Genomic DNA, 21,308 nt, shown 5'->3' on the forward strand with positions numbered 1-21,308 from the left:
GGTTAACAGCTCTACACGCCCATTCTTTCACCTGAGTTACAAGTTTGTTTCATGCCATCTTATTTATAAGGCACCATTCAAGATACAACCATTCATAGGAGGAGGTCTAAAGTAAAGGAAAACCTGGAAATGCTGGAAATCTGAAAACCTGAGGATGTTTGAAATCTGGTGCACAGAGAAACGGAGCCAAGGTTTCAAGTTAGTCCTTTCATCATGACTGGTATAGTAAGAAAGCAAGTTGCTTAGAAAGGAGAGGGGTGGAGAGAATAAATTAATTGTTTACAGCACGTGACCAAGAGAATCCAGATGAGAAAAATAATGTCAGTGCCTTCTAAGAGAAGGGGGGGGAATGCTTGTTAATCAAAAATATGGATTTATTTTAAATTACTAGTTGAATGAAGACGCAAAGATTGATGGATGAATTTTGTTTGTGTGCTGACAGACCAGCTGCTAAAGTGAAATCAATAATTTGTGAATCCTTGCAGTTTTGTGGAAGATTTGAGAACTCATTGTGCACAGTAGGTGATTTTGTTCTTATTGTTAAAATACATCTGTCCGCAGGGAAAGAAATGGTTGTCATTTTACACAAATAGATGACAGTTTATTCCTAGAACAGAAATATTTTGTTTTCTCCCTCGATGAAGAATACTTTTTGGCATCTATGAGCTATTGTTGTCCAGGATTCTACCCATTATGTATGGCACTTTTAAGGGAAATACTTTGTGATCCTTTCAGATGGCATAGAGAACAGGAAACAATTGTCTCAGACTGATGAACTAAACTTCATTGCTTTGGCTCGATTGAAACAATCTGTTCAAACTACAAGATGCAAGAGATGTGTTCAACTTCAAAAAAGCAGTTATCCATGGAAAAAATTATTTTTATTAGTCTTGGGCTTATCCTTATGATTTCAGATTTATGGCAAGCCGTTTTTTTTGCACCATTTCATGTGGTTTTAAAATCCAGTTCTCTGCAGCTGTGATCTATCTTGGATTCCTACTCATTCTAGTTAAGGGAAAGTGCTAGGTAATAAAAGATTTATTGGTGTTAGATTTAATAGTTTTCTTCTTTTCACTGGTGATAAATATGCACAACTTAAAGGTGTGTGTGAGCTAGTGCAATCCTTTTCATTATACAGTAAATCTTTGTACTTACACTTATTACATATTGGAATTATCATCGATCATACTGGACACACATTGTTACAGATAAATTTAAGGATATATAGGACTGGAAAATAACTAGGAATGATAGTTGTTGTTTTGAATTTTTCTGGCACCATTGGCTAACAATTGTCTTCTCCAGCACTGTTTCATCACCCCCGAGCCAAAATGAGCTCTCTGACACACTGGGTGCATCCAGACTATGCTGGAGGATTAATTTTGTGTCATCCTTTCTCATCATTTACTTCTACACAATGGTTGTAGAGCTTTTGTTTTTTTATCCAATTTATGGTATGAACCAATTTGTTTGCTTTTTCAACTATAACTGTTTTCTGTTGTTTTCCTTTCTTTTGTTTTATTTATCTCATTGCCATACTTCACTTAGAATGACAGGCCAAGCAGTTTTGCTGGAGTGACTCCAACTGCCAGAAGTGCATGAACAGGAAAAGGACAGATGTATTCAAATTTAAGTAAGTGTAGAATAAGTGTTAAGAAATAAATGTGCAGAAATTCCCTTCATTCTGACATCTTGTGTGTCTGTAGCATGACAATAATAAGCATTTAGCAGATCAGCAAACCAAGCCTAAGAAATGGCGTCTTCATCACTGGGATTGCAGACGAGTTCCCATTAGTAGTAGAGTAATAAATGAACTCTAATCTATAATTCATCTACACTGATGTCCTGTAAAGTACTCAAGTGTCCATGACAAAATTAACCAAGAAAAATCATATTCATGGTTAAATAAATAAAAATACTTCAATAAGCTTAGAAAATAAAGGGTATCAGTGAATTCAAAGACACATGAGACTGCGGATGCTGGAACCTGGAGCAAAAAAAGGAGCTGCTGGAGGAACTCAGCAGGTGAGGCAACATCTGTGGAGGGAAATGGATACCTGATGTTTTGGGTTGCGACCCTTCATCTGGACTAAAGAGTAGAGGGAAGATTGCCAGTATAAAGAGGTGAGGGGGGAGAGAGGTGGGCAAGAGATGGCAAATGATAGATGAGATGAGGTAAGGAGGGGGTTGATCAACAGATGGAAGCAGGTGTGGGAGGGAAGGGTGGAAGTAGTGACAGAGGCTAGGAGGTGATAAATGGAGGCAACAAAGGGTCGACTGTATATTTTTCCCCACAAATGCTGCCTGACTTGCTGAGTTCCTCCAGGAGTTTGTTATTTTGCTGTCAGTGAGTCAAATGAACTTAATTTTAAAATTGTTTGGTAAGAAAACTGAAAATGCAGGAAAATAATAGTTGACATTATGGGGATGTGACAATGATAATTCTAATCATTTGTGCAAAGAGTAATAACAGATGCATAAATGTCCCAAGTAAATACCAGATGGTTCTGTGAATGCTATAAGTCACTTACTTCATAACTTCCACTTTCTTTTGCAATGTTCAATAGCCCCTGAGACAAAGGTAGTCCATTACAATGGTCAGTTCACTTAAAAATCTGACCATTTGGCTACAAGTCACTGAATTAAGGCATGGAATGGATAAAGGTATATGGAAAAGTTTTAGAAAAAAACAAAAGAAATGTTACATTTTACATTTTTTACAGCTCTAATGACAATCAAAGCTTGAAGGAATGAGACTTTACTGTTGCAATAGTTAATTTTTAATGGAAGATAGATTGATTTGTAGTAATTAAAACACATCACATTGTTTAAAGACGATTTAAACTGAAGGTCAAAACTTTATTTCCTGTAGCAAGCTTAACTTTATCCACTCTATAAATGTTACAGTTTCCTGCCAGTCAGTGATGAGGCCGCTAATGCAAATAATGCAAATCATATTCATGGTTAAATAAATAAAAATACTTCAATAAGCTCAGGAAATAAAGGGTATCAGTGAATTCAAAGACACATGAGACTGCGGATGCTGGAATCTGGAGCAAAAAAAGGAGCTGCTGGATGCAAATAACTTAGATAACAACTTTTCAATATCTGATTTAAACCCTTGCCTGAAGTTACTGTATGTTTTTGCATGAATAATAATAAACACCATTTTCCTCACTGTTACTTTGACAGTAAATAATGGATTATTATTTCTGATAATTGCCAGGCAGGAACCAGACAGCAACAGTTACCTAGCACAAAAAAACAACTGCTTGATATTATATATAGCAGTTAATATCAAAAGACAAATGTTGCTGGTATACAGAGGCTCATAAATTGCTTTGCTAAATTTTTATGGCTTTAAAGCAGAATCATTTGCCACCCTGATTCCGTTTGTAAAGACACTTAAAGATCACGGCCTTCCATTGCAAGTTTCACAAGAGTGTTTTTAGATTTTCCTCTGTTAACCGTGATGTGTCAATTTTAGTGCAGAATCGTTGATCCGTGACAATATTTTGCAGAAGGTGGCATTTTGCCTCAGCGGCCAGTTCTTAAAGCAGCGTAGCACAATATATATACAGTATATCATTCTTTCTGTTACAGAGGAGTGGAACTACCTAACGAATGAATTTGCAGTGATGAGAGTGGAGTGGGTATGTACTCCCAGGGTGTCAGGGCACTTTCCCATGCAAATACAGGAGACGCAACATATGTCCTTTCACCTCTTCCCTTCCCTGTCTACATCAATGGTGCTGAGGTCGAGAGGGTTGACAGCTTCAAGTTCCTGGGAGTGAACATCACCAACAGCCTGTCCTGGTCAAATCACGTAGATGCCACGGCCAAGAAAGCTCACCAGCGCCTCTACTTCCTCAGGAGGTAAAAGAAATTTGGTTTGTCCCCTTTGACTCTCTTTGGTTTGTCCCCTTTGACTCTCACCAACTTTTACCGATGCACCATAGAAAGCATCCTATCTGGATGTATCAAGGCTTGGTACGGCAACTGCTCTGCCCAAGACCGCAAGAAGCTGCAGAGATCTGTGGACACAGCCCAGTGCATCACGGACACCAGCCTCCCCTCCTTGGACTCTGTCTTTACCTCTCGTTATCTTGGTGTAGCAGCCAGTATAATCAAAGACCCCACCCACCCGGGACATTCTCTCTTCTCTCCTCTTCCATCGGGTAGAAGATACAGGAGCTTGAGGGCACATACCACCAGCCATAAAGACAGCTTCTACCCCACTGTGATAAGACTATTGATGAGATGAGATGGACAATGAGATGGACTATGACCTCAGATCTACCTTGTTGTGACCTTGTACCTTATTGCATTGCATTTTTTCTGTAGCTGTGACACTTTACTCTGTACTGTTATTGTTTTTACCTGTACTACATCAATGCACTCTGAACTAACTCACTGTAACTGAACTGTGTAATGAATTGATCTGTACGATCGGTTTGTAAGACAAGCTTTTCACTGTACCTCGGTACAAGTGACAATAATAAACCAATACCAATACCAATACCCACCATCCAAGTAGCCAAACAGTCCTCCCAGGTGATTCACCTGCATTTCTTCCAATTTATTGTTCTACACTTTCATTGGAGAAATCAAACATAGATTGGGTGGTGGTTTTAGTCTGCAGGAGCATTCAGCTTTCTTTTTGCCTGCCATTTTAATTCTTCATCTCCCTCCCACTCTGACTTATTTGTCTGTGGCCTCCTGCACTGTTATAATGTACCCAATGTAAGCTTGTGGAGCAGCACCTCAGCTTCTGCCTGGACACATTGCAGCCTTCCAGATTCAATATTAAATTCTACAACTTCAGGAAACTCACTTTCTCAGTCTGTATCAGAACTTCCCCCTTCTCCCGTAATCATCCATCTTTGACATTAGTTCATTTTCTCCTCTCTCCATTAACACAGCTGGTCACGTCCCACTTTCCTGCATTTTGCAAACTTCACATTCCTTTGTTTGTGTTCTCACTCTATAATTGTCCTCATCTCATAACTTCTGTTCATCTTCTCACCCCCTATCAATGCAGCAATCAGATATCCATAACAACTTATCCCCAGGATAACCCTGCTGTCACCGTATCAGGGATATTCCTTTTGTCCTGACCAACCTTCAACCACCGTTTCTGTATCAAAAAACTGACTTATTTTCTCTTTCCCAGTTATGACGAAGGGTCTTGGATTTCAAACATTAACTCTGTTTCTCTCTCCATAGGTGCTGCCTGACCTACTGAATGTTTTTAGCATTTTCTGGTTTTATTTATTCCAGGAAGACCTGGCCCATTGCTGTTGAATTTCCCTATCATTTAGAAACATTCACAAACTATGAGCAATGAAAGAATCACAACATCATAAAAGCAGAAAAGAAAATAATCTAAGAACCTTTAAAACACATTAAAATAATTCAAAACATTTCTTCAAACACAAATATATAATAATTTAACTTTCTTCCTTGTAGCCATGTAATCTCCTGCGCCACTGTTGTCCTCTGTGTATGGTCCAACAGCAGAGCACTGCCAGGTCATTGATGACAGAGCTCGCCAGCAGATTCGGGACATTTGCATTCATACAGGAGTCTCAATCTTGCCAGCACTTATACGGGTAGGTAACAGCAGATATATGTGGATTTCCAGGAAAAATCATTATTCTAGAGACCCTGCTACACCTTTAGTATGTTTTCTTGTTTACTGTGTTTTTAAATGCTCCAGGAATTTGCAGACAAGAACAGTTTTGTGCCATAAAAGGAAAATTACCTCAGTAAAAACAATAATACAACCTTTGAATTGTAATAGAACTATTTCAGCTGTACAGCGAACAAAACCAGACGAGTATGCATTCCTTGTGTGTGCCATTTTACAAGCTGGCAGGTCATCAGTAAGCATATTAAATACTTAGTGTCAGAAACCTACTTGTCCATTATACAGTCACGCACAGAATGTTTGCTACTTGGTAACAATATATTCCTTTAACAGTTAGTCTATCCTGAGGTGTTCATTCCCCCCGGGTGATTAGTTTGCTATCCATGTTAAGTGAAATAGGAGGGAGAAGAATAGCAAATACGGGAGAGAAAATTTTGGGATATTTGCACTGGATATTCAGACTGTTTCACTGTTATCAACAGCCTGGGTTTTCTACAATTTGAAACACACCTTTTTGCCCAAAGATCAACAAAGACTTGTTTGCCAAGAAATTTTAGTGTGCTACAATTGATGCACAATGAGGCACAGCAACATGCTGCCAAACATTTGGGTTGTTGGTCCTCTGCTGAAAACTTCACTTGCACGAAGCTCAAGGCCTCGGGCACAGGAGACTGAATATTGCATATTTTCAGTGTTGAAAATGTACAGTCTGGTACTCACTTCTAAGGTTGGTCTCTGATGATCGGCCACACAGACTCTTTGATGTTGTGGCCTCTGGGGAGTGATAGGCATTGGATTCCTGCATTGCTGGGTGTTGGAGGAGGGGGAAAATCAGGAAGATCACAAATAGTGACTATACCTCTCGCTGCCTTGGTGAAGCAGCCAGCATAATCAAAGACCACATCCACCCAGGTCATTCTCTCTTGTCTCCTCTCCCACCAGACAGAAGATACAGGAGTTTGAGGCACATACCACCAGGCTCAAGGACAGCTTCTATCCCACGGTGATAAGACTATTGAACGGTTCCCTTATACGATGAGATGGACTCTTGACCTCACAATCTACCTTGTTATGACCTTGCATCTTAGTGTCTACCTGCAATGCACTTCCCTGTAGCTGTGACACTTTACTCTGTATTCTGTTATTGCTTTTACCCTGTACTACCTCAATGCACTGTTTAATGAATTGATCTGTATGAATGGTATGCAAGACAAGTTTTTCACTGTACCTCAGTACAAATAACAATAATAAACCAATAGCAATACTAATACCAATAAAAGTACATTGGGACAATGGGGGTGAAAAATTCCAGGGGAACAGGCAGCACATTAGAAAGCAGGAGCAAATCAGGACTGGTATTTCCAGTGTGGGGTGAAATGAGTGAGTTGTGGTTGATGGGGAATCAGGTGATGTGGTGGAGTCAGGATATCCCAAGGCTGAAAATGACTTTACTATCCTGGCAAATGTCTTGGTTTGGTGCTGTGCTGGTAGGACCTGGTTGTCTTGAGAGTGCACAATGACAGGCTGGCCAAGGACAATATCATCGAACTTCCCTAGCAATGTTCCACATGGAACAATTCATAAGAACATTAGAAGGGTGTTTAATCAGGCAGTATAGTTGGGTGTGGTGTTTGGACCCGTTGCTGAGAGCATTAACAACACAGCTTGGAAAACAGGAACTTACCTAAAAAATGAAATCACCCATCTCGAAGAAATCTTCACTGCCAAACTTCAAGTAGCAACCCAGGTATGGAGATATACGCTCCATACTTATAAGCAACAAGGAGGCAGACCTCAATAACACATGATGTAGGAACAGGAACAGGCTATGCAGCCCTCAGCCTGCACCACCACACGATAAGACTATGGCTAAACTGACCTTTGATCTCAACACCAGCTTCAACAACAACAACAACAACATCCTATTTCTGACCATGAACCCATGAAAAATATTTCATTATTCCTCTCTTGCATCATTTAATTTTGTAACTTAGAGTATTTTTTAATGTCTTTATGTCTTGCACTGTACTTCTGCCGCAAAACAACAAATTTCACGACATACGTCAGTAATAATACATTTCATTCTGATTTTCATTCTTGGCTAATCATCATAAAACTTGCAGTTCAAAAATCAAACCTCAACCTAAATTATACTTAATGCCTTCCTACAGGTCAAGCCCGCTTCTGTAGTCAACATCAATGTCAGTTATCACATACTTTAAAAAAAATTACTATAGTGAAGTCAATCATTCTTTGCATACTGAATGACATCAGTGAGCAAGCCCAGTGACCTCCATCAGTATTCCCCTCATATAGAACATAGAACGCTACAGCACAGTACAGGCCCTTTGGCCCACAATATTGTGCCGACATTTTGTCCTGCTCTAATAGCTATCTAACCCTTCCCTCCCATTTCTCTATCATTCATGTGGCTATCTAAGAATCTCTTAAATGTCCCTAATGTATCTGCCCCCACAACCTCTGCTGGCAGTGCATTCCATGCACCCACCACTCTGTGTAAAAAACTTACCCCTGATATCTCCCTTATACCTTCCTCCAATCACCTTAAAATGATGCCCCCTCCTGTTAGCCATTTTCGCCCTGGGAAAAAGTCTCTGACTGTCCACTCAATCTATGCCTCTTATCATCTTGTATCAAGTCACCTCTCATCTTTCTTCTCTCCAAAGAGAAAGACCCTAACTCACTCAGCCTATCAACTTATTACCTGCATAGAATTCCCAAAGTATACAATGTACATAAAAATGTTACTCAACATAATAGAATTTCTAACTATAGTTTTCTTGAGAGCATATTCAATTTGCTACAGTGCTCTCTGTTGGGAAACAATAAAGACACAGGTTACTTTAATATGAGAGGAAGGAGGTCCTGCAGCTCACTCTAGCTCAGGTTCCCCCCATCCCAGCCCACCACTCCACAAAGTAGATGAAGACCAGGACACTCAAGACCTGCATGCCTCACAAGAAGTGATCTTGCAACAGAATATCACGCTGGACACTACAAGCGATGATACTTCCACTTATTTTTAGCTAATATCTCTATTCAATTTTGCTGACAACATTCCTGGCTGATTGCTTACTGTGGAAATCCAATATGCCACAAAGGATTTAATCCTCAAGTGTACTCTTTATACAATGAATGAAAGAATAAGATTGATTGCAGTGGGTCCTCAATCCATTCTATCAGCAAAGGACTGTTTAGTTATTAGATTGATTGGTAGTGACATGTAAAAGGAGATAGCTGAGATTAACCATCCATAATTTTCAAGCAATGATTCCCAAGAAGCAACAAAAAATACACGCAGTTGCCCATCTGCCTGCCCTGTACTTACCAGCTAATCACATAAGTAATTTTGAGGATCAGATCACTGTTAGCACTAGGCAGCACCAAGTGTCAAGTGCTCCATTGCAACCCACTGATTCTGAAATACTAGGAAACTTGGTGTCTCCTCAGCTAAACTAGCCCCTAGATTAGGACAGAAAGGATGGAAGATAGTCCCAAATGAGAGTATTCAAATAATGTGGCAGTAACCCTGAAATGGAGCCCAGAAGAACTATCTTCTGTGTTCTACAGGTAAAGATCGAAAGCCTCCATGGCTACATTTTGAGTGGTTTCCAGCACTGCCTTTAAGGACCACTTGTTATGTTGTTCAATGTCTCGTACATCTGCCCAGAGCATTTAACACTTTTCCTTCTTTAATACATAACATATAACATTTCTCAGGCACAAAAAACACTATAAAACAACTTGTTGAGAGCAAAGACAAGAAATGAATGACAAGTTTTCAATGCAAAAAGCCAACTCCAGTTAAGTACTTCCCTCTGCTAATAAATTGCTAAATGGAATCACGTACGTGGCATTGCCTCCTGAAAAATAATAGCTCGACAAGGCCTTCCTGTGGATCTTTAAAACAACAAGCCAAGAGTTTTAAAATAAAACAATTTGACCAAACCTAGTAATATTTGCAGGAAGTTGTCTGTGGGTAGTCTGTCCACCTGGAACACTTTAACAAAAAAAAGCACCTTTAAAGGTTGCTCCGGGAACCCTAACCAGGCACCAAGGACCAGTTAAGCTTAATTACTCCACATTTGCAATCATTGCTTTTCTCTTTGGTTTTGTTTGTCAATTTCAGTTCATCCTGGTTGTTACATTTCTCACACATGGAACCATTTACTGGCAATTATTGAAACACCATACCCACGCTGTGTATTTAGATTTTAATTGAAACATTATGGGGAAGCGGAAAAAGTAGCAGCCCTATCACGTGCTATACTCAAAGCATCATAGAGTTGTTTGTTAAATGAGAGTAGAAAATAGGATGTAAATAAGATACTTCATAAAGGATGAATGCCTAGAAATTGGATCAATTCATGCCTGCTTTTATGCATAAATCTCACAAAAAATAGCACTGAACACATTTTTAAGTGTTTGCGTCAGTTTCCTTTTGAAATCTTGCCCATTGGGAAAATGATTCAGGCACTTTCTGTTGGTGATTCACCTTAAAACCAGTGCCATTTCCCCATTGTCTTTCCCACATGATAATGCCATCAGCATGCGTGGCAGCCATTACTTATATACTAACAAAAATTGAAGCAAGTAGTTGTGAGCTATGATCTTCATTATTCACATCCACTTAGTGCATCAGAAATAGGTGAAATCTAACTTCAAGGAAGAAGTGCCTTAAGATAAAGAATCCATTTTAACATCAGCTTCAGCAAGAATGGGATTGAAGTACAGGGGTACATCACACTGAATAACATGTGATTGCTGGGACATCAATTTTACATTTTATAAATCACCCCTATCCCAATCCCCGGTAACTTAATGTATTAAAGCCTTAATTGACAGCAGCTCTAGGCACACATCAAAACATCTATGCACCGATAACTTCAGTTTATGTACCCTGCTGCTGCCAATGCCGGCAATAGCTTGGAGCCATTTGCAACACAGAACACCATCGACCTCCCCATTTGTCAGGGGTCCTTCATCTGGAGACATATCCAATGTTATCTCCCACTCACACCCCTCCCATATGCATATAATCCCTTCCCCTAGACCCACCACTGTGTTCCCTCAACTACACAGCAGCCCATGACTGCATTGCAGAGAGCTTTTTAATAGTGCTGAATGTTTTTCCACAGGTCAGCATGTGGATGACAGAGCAAATGTTGCTTAATTATGCAGGTTGGGTCTCAGCTCTACTTAAAAGGGCAGAAACCACAATAATGGTATTTTAAAATAGGCATTCAATGTTACGATTTGGTTTTGCGACGTCAATTTGGCATTAGAGCAAAATGGAGCATCCATTTAGTGCATCAGAAAAAGGTGAAATCTAACTTCAAGGCAGAAGTGCCTTAAGATAAAGATCCAATTTTAATATCAGCTTCAGCAAGAATGGAATTGAAGTACAGGTGAGTGAGTGAGAGAGTGAGAGAGTGTGTGTGAGTGAGTGAATGAGTGTGAGAGTGAGAGAGTGAGAGTGAGAGAGTGAGTGAGTGAGAGAGTGAGTGAGAGAGAGAGAGTGTGAGTGAGAGAGAGTGAGTGAGAGAGTGAGTGAGTGAGAGTGAGAGTAACTATTTGAGTATCAAACAATAGTTAGGAACATGTTTCTATTATAATTGCATCTGGACAGAACTGAAACTTGTCTTTGAAGCCATGAGGGATACTTTTACTCCCATCACAGCCAGAATGCTGAGTAATAGATAATACCGTTCTCAGTTGGTATTCACTTTATTTGAATGGAGGAATATTACGTTATGGAGAAAGGAACAGTAGGAAAGCATTTATGGATAATCTGCCAACATTGATAATGCTCCCCAGAAGTATTCATAGAGAATGCAGATCTTAAGAAGGTCTCAGTGTGGAGCTCTCCATGAGAATAGTTTGCTTCATCAAAGAGGTAGAGTAAAGCTGTGTCAGCTTCCGGATGAAGACTGGTAATCAAGATCATATGCCTGGCCAGCTCAGTCTGTGGCTGTAAAATATATCGCTGTGTTCAATCTTAATGCTATCATCACATTTTAAGCAGCCTTATAAGAAGTGTATTATATCAGCTAAGCTGCTATCTGAGGTAGCATTCATCGCAGAATTGACACCACATTTAGGAGAGCTGAGGAATTCTTTCAGTGTGGAACAATGGCTAGGTATCAGCACAAATGGGTTAAAAATGTACCCTCTCACACACAATATACTAGCATGCTCATTCCTGAAATTTGGTACCATCAGATACAGCATTTAAATAACCATCAGATAAAACATCTAAATAACTACAGGATACAAATGCCTTGTAAAGCCAACCTCTGTACTGCTCATGCAGCCACAGTATTTATGTGGCTGATCGATTTGAGTTTCAGATAAGTGGTGTCCCCAGGATATCAATGGTGGAATACTTGGGTATGATAAATCCATTGAAAATCAAGGGTAGATGATTAGACTCTGTCCTGTTGGAAATGGCTATTGCCTAGTATTTTGCGGTGCAAGTAATATCAGCCATACCTTAACGTTGTATAAATGTTGCTGCATGCAGCATGGACTGCTACATTTACTGAGGAGTTGTGAATGGAGTTGAATGTTGCATAATCATCAGCAGACATCCACACTTCTGACTGTACAATGGAAGGAAAGTCATTGATGAAGCAGCTGAAGATGATTGGGGCTAGGACTCTGCCCTATGGAATCCATACAGCAATATTCTGATGCATGATTGACTTTCAGCAACCACAAACATATTCCATTGTGAGAGAATTAACTCCAACCACTAAAGTGCTTTCCCCTTGATGTCTACTTATTTCAGTTTTATTGAGGCTTCTTTATGCTGCATGCAGTCAAATGCTGCCTTGATGCCACTTATAACATGTCTTTGTTAGAGAGGATCTAATGACAAATAGAACTATTTCTGCTCATTAGATTAACTTGTTCTTTTAACTAAAATTAATGAGCTGCTCATGTCAGTGCACCTTGAGAGTAGGAACTCTGCTCCTTAGGCATGGTGTACTAATATTCCAAATCATTTTCATGTCTAAGTTTGCTGAACTCCCAGTGCATGAGCGTGAATCAGAGGGGTACAACATCTTTTACAATGGCCCAGAAAAGACTGTCAGTCATCATAAGTCGGCACTGCTCCCAAAGTATAGAATTGGTTGAAGGAAGATCAGGATAATAAATAGTTCCATCCCTGGATGTGGCTTTGAATGTCTTGCAGCAAGAGATGTCAAGGACAAGGATCTTCTGTTTTGAATGTTCAGACATTCCTTTCTAAACTGTGGCATGACAGTAGCCTGAATGAAGCTGCTAGAAAAGGTGAATTAATTCTTCCCTTTAACTTAGTCATGTGCCAGAATGTGAAAGACATTCATGGATATTCATCCAGTTAAGATTATGAACATGCTGGCTAATTTTACAATATTGGTAATAATATGTCCTAACAACCCTTTAGCAATTTCTGGAAATCATTCTAGAATTACTTGTTTACCTACCAAATATACTGGAGTGTTAAAATTAAGAAAACTTAAATTTATAGCAGGCCATTTGTATCTTCAGAATGCCTGAAAGCTTTTCACAGCTGGTGAATTATTTTTATGTTGCAAAGAAGGGAAACATAGCAGCTAATTTACACAGCAAGCTCCCACAGTGAAAAGCTCATTTGTTTTAATAAAAGTGATTGAAGGATAGATGGACAGGACATTGAGAAGACCTCTTGCTTCTTTGAAGACTTTTCTAATCTGAAGGATGACAGTTCTGAGAATGCAGAACCTTCTTTGACTTGACTTGGCATTTGGCTTCAACTGCAGCTTGAGTGTCTTCAATGGGAGTTGAGCCCACAGTTTCTTACTCGGAGCGGAAAATTCTACTTCAAGAGCCAATGCTGACATTTATCTATTTTAGCTGAATGACTCCACAGTCTATGACATATAACAAAGAAGGAACAACAAAAAAGCAGTCCAAATAAGTAGTTACAATTCAGAATCTGGTCAGATATGTTGTTCTGCCATTGACTGAGACAAGTATTCCTCCTTTCTCTCTCTTGCTTAGCTATTCCCTTTTCCAGAGTAAGTAAACAGCAGGCTGACCTTCACCCACCCTGCCCTAATGCTCTCCTTTCCTTCATTATAAACAATGGATAGAGATGTTGGCCAGCAGTATCATATATCCTTTTTAAACAAAGCTCTGTTATTATTCTCTCAGCCAACATTCACTGAGGGCAGGGGGGATGCAACCTTAAGAAAAGCCGACAAGCTGTGACAATGAAACCCAGAAACACCATGAAATCGTAAACAAAAATCAGAGCATCCTAATTCATGTGCAGTGAACAAGAAGATCCACCGAGCACACATTTCACATGATTGCTGAGTTGTTTCTAAGTTAATAAGGTACTAGAACAATATTCTTAGGTATGTGGTTCCTTCTTATTTTGCTGCCATAATGACTTCCATCATAAATTTATTCAACACAATTGTTAAATATTATTGTTAGGTCTGCTAAATATCTATATTTCAGGTAATCAGGACCTAACGGTCATCAGCACCATGAGTGTCAAGTTATTGTTACATATTAAAATAATATATTTCACTTTTAAATTTAGATGTTGCATTCCTAGCATCTAGTAAATTGCAAGACCACACATGAAAAGGCTATTAAAAGTAATTAAAATATTTTTATAGAGATTACATTTAAAACAATCTTTGCAAAACTTCTCTCTTTGCATGTGGTTTCCTCATCACTAAGTTGCCAGTTCTCTGTGAATGGTGTCTTTGTAAAGAAATAAATAGCTGCCAATCTCCACATTTGCAATTGTACCTCATCACTCATATGCCTCAGTCTAAAAGGCATCTGATCTGTTTTATGTAATGTTCATCTGATGCATTTTATTCTTTTTAGCACATTGTTTGCTAACTATTTTTAATTGAAATCTATAATGATCATCCACTGCATACATCATGGAACCACATTAACATCGTGATTATTTTTGTAACAATGGTGATCTGCTTTATATTCTGCACTAAGTCGGTTGTGGGTCATTGTTCTGTTAATGAGTCCGGTAGTTCAAAAAAAATTAAGAACGTGACCTGTGTGTAGGATATAGTATTTGGATGAATGGCTTTGCTTATGAGGAAAATCTAAATAAACTGGAGCTATTTTCACTAAAAATAGGATAGTTAGGAAGATATTTAATAGAAGTGTTCAAAATTATGAGTTAAAGAGAGAAAAAATATGATATCATGGCCTTCTGCATATCACAAATCATATTGCACACATTAAATGTTATAAAGCTAGACTAAAAAGGAAGGGAATTGTGGAAAAAAGATTTTGCATTAAAACTGATTTCAACATGTGCTTGGAACAGAGCAGAACTTGAAGGGCTAAAAGTACAAGAATTTTTAGCAACTGGAAAATGGTGTTATGTCTGTATTTAAGGCCTATCCAATTCTGATCAGTCCATCCCACTAACTCACACCATTGCAAACACTGCTCTCGCAGAAATACATTTTATTGCTTCAAAGAATTTATCTTTTCCACTACAATGGCCTCTCCCAGTAACATGCTTCTTCATTTTCTTATTCTTTGGGTGGAAAAGACCCACTGTTATTCCAAATTACTTTGTTATCTTTTATCCCAGATCAAAGACTGTAATTCTTCAACAGATTTAAGTGGTGACAATTCATCGGTGAGGTTGTAGAAAATTTTCCACTGTATTTCTGTTCAGCTGTTACCAGTTCTCTTAGTCCTTCTATACTGAACATTACTGACAGCCGAGAAGGTAAATTAGTGACACCTCACATGCTTTCGTCATTGTTAATTTACTCTTGTGTACTTAATGTCTCTTGAGAACTCTGGCCTAATGCTGCAAATTAAAGGCATTTGGCACTTCTTGTTTGCCCCTCTATAATGCTTAGTTTCTGAATGCCTGTACCAGCTACGCACGGGAAAGGGATATCTTTATCCCTCACCCTCTAGTTAAGTGTTTGTGAAGGGCCTAAATAACACTTGCTTGGAAGGATTTTGTGTAAATATATTACTAAAAAAATATAGGAACCTGATTGTCCAACAAGTGAAAGGATTTTCATCCCTATTTAAAAAGAAAAGATTGTCCATTTAAGACAGATGAAGCAGTTTTTTCCCTCAGGAGATTATGAATCTTTGGAACTGTCTTCCTCAAAGTGGAATGAAAGTCTTTAAATATTCTTAAGTCAGAGGTAGATAGATTTTTGATAAGTAAGGGGGTGAAAGGTCACTCTGGCTCGACTGGAATGTGAAGTTGAAGTTACAGTCAGATCAGCCTTGATTTTAACAAATGAAGGAGCAACTTCAAGGAACCAATTGGTTTACTCCTGCTCCAGATTTTTTTAAAGATATCTTTTATTAGTCACATGTACATCGAAACGCACAGTGAAATACATCTTTTTGCGTAGAGTGTTCTGGGGGCAGCCTGCAAGTGTCACCATGCTTCCAGCGCCAACATAGCATGCCGATAAGTTCCTAACCTGTACGCCTTTTGGAATGTGGGAGGAAACCGGAGCACCCAGAGGAAACCCACACAGACACACGAGGAGAACGTACAAACTCCTTACAGACAGCAGCCGGAATTGAACCCAGATCACTGGCACTGTAAAGCGTTACACTAACCACTATAAATCCATAGGGTGGTACTGGAGATTGTCAGGGTTAATGGCAGTAAAGAAGTGCAAAAGGGGTTGTAACTTAATTATAAATATCTAAACTCTGTTTTTCTGGTCTTTTTTTGTAAGGAAAAATTAAAGAAAGCATATCATTTAAATGCTGAAAGATTGCAGAGCTCAAACGTGTAGAAGGATTTTGGTTTCCTAGTGCATGATTTGCAAAAGTTTAGCATAGAGGTACAGCAAGTAATCAGGAAAGCTAATAGAATGTTATGGTTTATTGCTAATAAAACTAAATACAAATGTATATTGGGCATTAATGAGACCACATCAGGATAACTGTACAGTATGGGTCTCTTTATTTAATGGTGAAAGCAGTTCAGAAGAGGTTCACCAGGCAAAAATAAAAACAAAAATTGCTGGAAATACTCAGCAGGACAGGCAGCAACTGTGTAAAGAGAAACATCTTATGTTTCAGGTCTGGAACACTTCATCAGAACTGGAAAAAAGATACTAATTAAGCAAGCAAGTTTTCAGTAGCAGAGAAGGTTGGGGAGATGGGTAGAACAAAGGGAATAACTCTGATAGGATGAGAGTAGATGACTTAAAAGTGGCCATTAGAAGACTATTTTGCTTGTTTGTGTGGATAAGCTAAGTCAGGTGAATCAGTGTAGTGGTGGAGGGGAACTGATAGTTCAAGGAACTAAGGTCCCTCGGACCCTCCTGATGTGGGATGGAGGTGTAGGGGGATTGTATGCCACAGTGAAGATAAAGGATTTATGATTGGGTAACTGGAAACTGTTGAAGTGGCAGGAGGCATCCAGAGTGGTAAAGGATGGAGTCAAGGCAGGAAGAAAAAAGTTTGAAGGGGCAAAAGGAGGTTGAAATAGTTCATCTGCTTGGACAGTCCTGCATGTAGATCATGGGCAGGAGGTTGAAATGGACTCTGCAAGCTGGAACATCACATGTTTGGAAGCTGTGGCAGGATGATCTCCAAAGGAAATGCAATCCATGACTGTGTGGGAAACGATGGCCTGATGTTCGACGGTGGAGCCATTGTCCAGGGGGAAGAATGAGGACGTATCTGAGTCCCGACCCTTGACTTTTGCAAGATAGAGGTCAGTTTGCCAGAATACAACAGTGCCACATTTATCAGCAGTTTGATGATAATGCCAGGATTGATCCTGAACAGAGCACTCCAACTTGAGAAGGGGCTAGTGAGGGGAATTGAAAAATCAGTGTGGTCATTGTCACATCATTTATTAGTAATGAACAGATCTAGAGACTATAGAAGGGCCAGAGGGAGGGGTCCATGTGGACTGGGAATTTTAGAGATGGGAGAAAAGATCTGCAGTCTAGAGTGAAGACTCCAGGCCAAATAAATGGGTGCAGAGGCAGCTTTACTATACTAACATTTGGAATGGGCAGGTTATCATTTGAGGAAAGATTGGATAGGCTAGGCTTGTATCGGTTTGCATCCTCCCAGCTTCTGACATCATTCCCACCCTCATCCGCCAATCAACTCCCTCACCTGCTGGCTCTTGTTCCAACTGTTCCCCCTACCTTTTTATACTGGCTATCTCCCCCTTTCTTTCCAGTCCAGATGAAGGATCTCGACCTGAAACATCAACTACCCATTTCCCTCCATTGGCGCTGCTATCTTTGCATCTGCTGAAGTTTAGAAAAGTGAGAAGGGATTTGATTGAAATATATGCCTTGGCAAGGTGGATGTTATTTCTTGTGGGAAAATCTAGACCCAGAGTCACTGTTGAAAAATAAGGAATCACTCATAGGTGGCGTTTTTTTTTCCCTCAGAGGGTTGTGAATCTTTGGAATTCTCTTCCTCAATGGAAGCAGAGACTTTGAATATTTTTAAAATCAGAGGCAGATAGCTTTTTGATAAACGGGGAGGGGGAGGGTGAAGATCACGGTGGGTGGAAGGGAACAAGGAGTTGGGTTACAATCAGATTAGCCATGAACTTATTAAATAGTAGAGCAGGCTCAAGGGGCTATGTAGGCTCCTCCTGCTCCTAATTCGAATATTTATATGTTCATCTTTTCACATTATTCCTTCAGCTGACTTCATGCCGTCATAGTTTTGAGCTTAATGTAAAACACGTGTAAAGCATTCATGAATACACACCCAAATGAGTAATAGTTTCATTAAATATATACATGAAAATACTTGCCTGTGAAATCAGAGCAACAAAATGGAGAAAAAATAACAGAGATATACACTATAAAATATGATGGTTGTAACAATATGGATGAAAAATATGCAACAAGAAAAGTAATGACCATGGAATGAACAGAAAAGAACAACTCATTTTTACCAGCAAATAAAAGAATTGATCAAAAAGGGTTGTTAAAAAATCAGGAATAATTTCAGCAGTGAGGGAAAAGTATATATATATTTTGCTTTTCTTCCACCAGGAATTCATCCCTAGTCAGTACTGAACTCCAGAGGCAGGTTCTAATACACTGCCCTGCTACATATAGTCAGTCTGGTGTCACAGTTTTTAGATAAATTCTTTCAACAAAGGAGGACATTGGTGATGAAATTTGCCATTGCTCTCTGTGTGCTTGCAGAGCCTTTGGCTATTTCAGGAAAAGAATGTTTAAAGATCAAGACCTTAAACCCAGCAAAAACCTCCTGGTCTACCAAGCAGAAGTGATACCTGGCCTCTTATTATCTGGGCTGTGGGCTACCTTCAGTTGTCATCTTAAAGCACCGGAGAGAAACTGCTACAAAATCCTTCAAATCCACTGGCTGGATAAGTGATCAGCATCCATTCTCAGGCCAACATTCCTGTAATGAAATCCTAATTACACACAGTCAGCTCCAATGTGCAAGCAACATCATTTTTCAAAGTTTTTCATCATTTTTCAAAGAATATCAACTGGTATTGGTTGATACCAGACTCCAGAAGCAGACACTTTGTTCTGGGCTGTGTCACGGCAAGGGATTATCAGGCAGACAGAGGAATTGATTCAAGGATTTCTCAAAACTATCTTAATAATATGTCACCTCCTTATTTGCTCAGGGGAATCCCTGGCCCATGACCACTTGAAATGGAGAAAGTGCATTCAGGATGGCACAGACAACCTAGACTATCTTTGTCAGGAGCGTATAGAAACCCAGAGTGAATAGAAGAAGTGGACCACCTCCCATGCTACCCGACCTGCCTGCACTGTTGAACACTTGCCCCTTCTGTGGCATGGTCTGTGGGTCATACATTGGCTTCATCATCCACCAACAGAATTGCAGTGGGAGCAAGACGATCTCAGCCCTGAGAGACTACTTAGGAAGGAGTGGTGCTGCTGATTCTGGGTAAATTTCCAGACACTTTTCTCTTATTCTCTGGACAAGTGGATCATGATTTGGAATGATAGCAGAGCAAATACTAAAAGACTGAATTTAGCACTTGTTTCTGCACCCATTCTACCATTTTGATTGAGACTTTCAAATGGGATCCTGACACCAACCTGTATCAAATCGGACTCTGTGTGTAAAGTGTGTATGAGGTGCTATGAAGTGCACTGTATTGCAACATAATTTTCTGGTGACAGAGGGCGGGCCCCACACACGTTTCTGTTTTGATCCGGTCTGAGAGTGGCCTAACCAGTAGTCCTTACAGAAATGTAAAGTTTTTGTTTCCTTTAATTATTTTTATTGGATTAGGGGAACAAAACCCTGATCCAACCAATCCTACTCTGTCCCCCATCTTCACACACAACTTTGGTTTCAGCACTTCTGCAGAGCCAAATCGATTGTACTCCTTGCCTTACAAGTTACATTGCTGGCAATACACCAATGAACTACAAATGAAGCCCAGTCCTCAAAAGAGCACCAGCCTCTCACAGAGAGCAGCAGACAGGCAACATGATCAGACTGCTTACCCAAAGTTTAAGGCTGCACCACCTCTGGTGTTCATGTATATTGATCTTTCTTGATAGCTGTGCTTGTTTCAAGTTTTGCATTACCTTTCTTTGAATTTAAACGTTCCTATTACTTAATCATTATGGTCATTATGTTTCCCAGGTGTATTTAGAATATTGTGCACCCAATGATTTATGTTACCTCTTAATCTGTGTTTGCTTCACAGCAGAGGTATATTGAGGAATGACAATATCCTACGGCAAACATGACTTCCTTTAATTCCCAGTAGACAAATGCAATGAGCAGGTTCAAACAAAGTGTGTTAATTAAAGGAAATGGAAGAGATATAAATCTTCTTTTGAACATTTTGAAGCCTGCCTGGCAAGAAAAACTCCAGAGAGAAGACTCCGGCTATTCTAAGATGTAAGGAACATGTAGCAATGTCTTAGATTTGCAGAGCAATAGCATAAGATCTGTTGATTTTCACTGCTTTGTTCTAAAAACTTGAGACCTAACCAAAGATGAATTTTTCAGTGAGGATCCTAATAGAATATTTAAAATGGTGCATGGGACTTATCATAATCAAATACAATGTCCTCAGATAAGAACCCTTCTACAATGTACCCTCATCTTACATCAGTTTGGGTAATAGAAATTCACCCTTACAGAATTCAGAAATCACTACCAAAAAAATTTGAGATACAGAGTAAAATTCACTCTTACAGAACTTATGTGAAAAAAGAATTAACACAAAATGTATACAGAGAACTGAACTAGTTTACCAAGGACAATGATTGCAGGCTGCCGGTTCACAGCAGGAGGCTACATTGGAGATTTGCTTTGGAAACTGACAAGGCAATCTCTTCTATTGATACTTGTACAATGATACTTTATTAAACAATGTAATGTCTATTTCTAATTAATTACAACAGCAACCCTTTCTCTTCTGCCAACAATACAATCAGAATTCCCTTGCCTATAAACTATATACCCGTGAGGGAATTACTGTTGAGAGAAAAAATTCTCATAGGAACGCATCTCCACTTATAACATGGGATTCAATGGGTACACCGTAAATGGTTTAAATAGAAGGATAGAACATAGAACATAGAACATTACAGCACAGAACAGGCCCTTCAGCCCA

The 21,308-nt window shown here is 39.3% G+C and overlaps 1 protein-coding gene across 1 annotated transcript in view; it reads right to left on the bottom strand.

Moving 5' to 3' along the window:
- The window catches only part of LOC127574005 (peroxidasin homolog), a 256,921-nt gene that overhangs the window by 90,776 nt on the left and 144,837 nt on the right, over positions 1–21,308 (bottom strand). The gene's annotated exons all lie outside the window — the stretch shown is intronic.

The sequence above is a fragment of the Pristis pectinata genome, chromosome 9 (genome assembly GCF_009764475.1).
Source record: "Pristis pectinata isolate sPriPec2 chromosome 9, sPriPec2.1.pri, whole genome shotgun sequence".
NCBI lineage: Eukaryota > Metazoa > Chordata > Chondrichthyes > Rhinopristiformes > Pristidae > Pristis > Pristis pectinata.